We start from the raw sequence: 3,143 nt of genomic DNA on the forward strand, positions 1-3,143 counted from the left end.
ATGTCCCTCGGAAGTTGCCTGTTGCGTTTGTTATTTGCATTCGAGCTATCCGATGCTTGCTGGGTTTCTCTAAGAGTTTTTGCACGTTCGTCGGGCTTTTTAATTATTTATTTACTCATAAAAATTATAATAAAATAAATTAAAAATAAAAAAATAATTAAAAAAATTACTATAATTACTAGTGCCTCATCTTATAATTGTTGGAATTTTTCTAGAATTTTTTGAGTATTTTTAGTAATTTTTATTATTTTTTAAGTATTAAAATTGAAATAAATTAAAATAAAATATTCCGGTGGCCAAATATTTTTTTATAATTTTTTTTATGGTGTATTAAATTATTTCATACAACTTTCATGTTGAAAGTTTTGGCAAAAAACCATTACTTTTTAAAAAAACCCCATTATGACTCCTCGAACATGCTTGATGTTTCCTCCTGCCAGATTGAAAAGGGCTTAACAGGCTATTATAAGGGGGGGGCACCTCCCTTAAGGCTGGCCAGCATGGCCAGGCCACAGGCCACGCCTATGCCTAGGCGGGCGCTTGGCACATGCCATCGCTTGGCTTGTGGCATTGGCTTGTGGCATCGAAACTACATAGCCAAGCACGGGATGCGTCGAGTGGCGGCCCGCGGCGGTGGCGGTGGCACGTTGGCCTAGGGCAGCATGCCATGCCACAGCCTTGGCCAGCAACATGGCATGCCAAAGCCTTGGCCAGCAGCATGCCATGCCCTGGCCTTGGCAAGCATGTCATGCCACGGCCTTGGCCAGCAGCATGCCATGCCACGACCTTGTCCAGCAGCATGCCATGCCCCGGCCTTGGCCAGCATGTCATGCCACGGCCTTGGCCAGCAGCATGCCATGCCACAGCCTTGGCCAGCAGCATGCCATGCCACAGCCTTGGCCAGCAACATGGCATGCCAAAGCCTTGGCCAGCAGCACGCCATGCCCCGGCCTTGGCAACCTTGCCAAGCCACGGCCATGGCCAGCAGCGTGCTATGCCCCGGCCTTGGCCAGCAGCGTGCCATGCCACGACCTTGGCCAGCAGCTTGCCATGCCCCGGCCTTGGCCAGCATGTCATGCCACGGCCTTGGCCAGCAGCATGCCATGCCACGGCCTTGGCCAGCAACATGGCATGCCGCGGCCTTGGCCGGCAGCATGCCATGCCGCGGCCTTGGCCGGCAGCATGCCATGCCGCGGCCTTGGCCGGCAGCATGGCAAGCCCAAGCCTTGGTCAGCAGCAGCATGCCATGCCAACGCCTTGGCCAGCAGCATGCCTTGCCACGGCCTCGGCCATCAGCATGCCTTGCCACGGCCTCGGCCATCAGCATGCCTTGCCACGGCCTCGGCCATCAGCATGCCTTGCCACGGCCTTGTCCAGCAGCATGGCATGCCCGGCCTTGGCCAGCAGCATGTCATGCCACGGCCTTGGCAAGCATGCCATGTCCCTCGGGTAATTGTACAAGTTGCCTTGCGAAATGCATGTCCCTCGGTTAAATTGCCATTTGGTTGGCTTTGGCGTGCGAACGAGTTGCCTGTGCTTTCCTTGTGGAAGCTTGTTGCGAGAAGTATGTCCCTCGAAAGTTGCCTGTTGCGTTTGTTATTTGCATTCGCGCTAATCGGTGCTTGCTCGGCCTCTCTAAATGTTTTCGCGCGTTCGTCGGGCTTCTTGGTCCTTCGGGGGGTGATTCGTTTTGGGGGGCTGGTGCACAGTGTACGTCGTGGCGCGTGAGTTGTGTTCGGTTTGTGCGAGTTGGACGGATCCCTGCCTGTGCAGCGAACTCCACTGGTGCATTCCTCCATGTCCCTCGGGTTGTCTTCGACTCGCCTTCGGGTTGCTTGCGCTTCCCTAGTGGAAGGTGCCTTGCGAAAAGCGTGTCCCTCGGGTAATTGCCATTTGGTTGGCTTTGACGTTCGAACGAGTTGCCTATGCTTTCCTAGTGGAAGCTTGTTGCGAAAAGTATGTCCCTCGAAATTTGCCTGTTGCGTTTGTTATTTGCATTCGCGCTAACCGGTGCTTGCTCGGCCTCTCTAAATGTTTTCGCGCGTTCGTCGGGCTTCTTAGTCCTTCGGGGGGTGATTCGTTTTGGGGGGCTGGTGCACAGTGTACGTCGTGGCGCGTGAGTTGTGTTCGGTTTGTGCGAGTTGGACGGATCCCTGCCTGTGCAGCGAACTCCACTGGTGCATTCCTCCATGTCCCTCGGGTTGTCTTCGACTCGCCTTCGGGTTGCTTGCGCTTCCCTAGTGGAAGGTGCCTTGCGAAAAGCGTGTCCCTCGGGTAATTGCCATTTGGTTGGCTTTGACGTTCGAACGAGTTGCCTATGCTTTCCTAGTGGAAGCTTGTTGCGAAAAGTATGTCCCTCGAAAGTTGCCTGTTGCGTTTGTTATTTGCATTCGCGGTAACCGGTGCTTGCTCGGCCTCTCTAAATGTTTTCGCGCGTTCGTCGGGCTTCTTAGTCCTTCGGGGGGTGATTCGTTTTGGGGGGCTGGTGCACAGTGTACGTCGTGGCGCGTGAGTTGTGTTCGGTTTGTGCGAGTTGGACGGATCCCTGCCTGTGCAGCGAACTCCACTGGTGCATTCCTCCATGTCCCTCGGGTTGTCTTCGACTCGCCTTCGGGTTGCCTGCGCTTCCCTAGTGGAAGGTGCCTTGCGAAAAGCGTGTCCCTCGGGTAATTGCCATTTGGTTGGCTTTGACGTTCGAACGAGTTGCCTATGCTTTCCTAGTGGAAGCTTGTTGCGAAAAGTATGTCCCTCGAAAGTTGCCTGTTGCGCTTGTTACTTTCATTCGCGCTAACCGGTGCTTGCTCGGCCTCTCTAAATGTTTTCGCGCGTTCGTCGGGCTTCTTAGTCCTTCGGGGGGTGATTCGTTTTGGGGGGCTGGTGCACAGTGTACGTCGTGGCGCGTGAGTTGTGTTCGGTTTGTGCGAGTTGGACGGATCCCTGCCTGTGCAGCGAACTCCACTGGTGCATTCCTCCATGTCCCTCGGGTGATCGCCTTTAGGTTGTCTTCGACTCGCCTTCGGGTTGTCTGCGCTTCCCTAGTGGAAGGTGCCTTGCGAAAAGCATGTCCCTCGGGTAATTGCCATTTGGTTGGCTTTGACGTTCGAACGAGTTGCCTGTGCTTTCCTAGTGGAAGCTTGTTGCGA

The sequence above is a fragment of the Camellia sinensis genome, unplaced genomic scaffold (assembly GCF_055761805.1).
Source record: "Camellia sinensis isolate YWXY unplaced genomic scaffold, ASM5576180v1 Unanchor4, whole genome shotgun sequence".
NCBI classification, from domain to species: domain Eukaryota; kingdom Viridiplantae; phylum Streptophyta; class Magnoliopsida; order Ericales; family Theaceae; genus Camellia; species Camellia sinensis.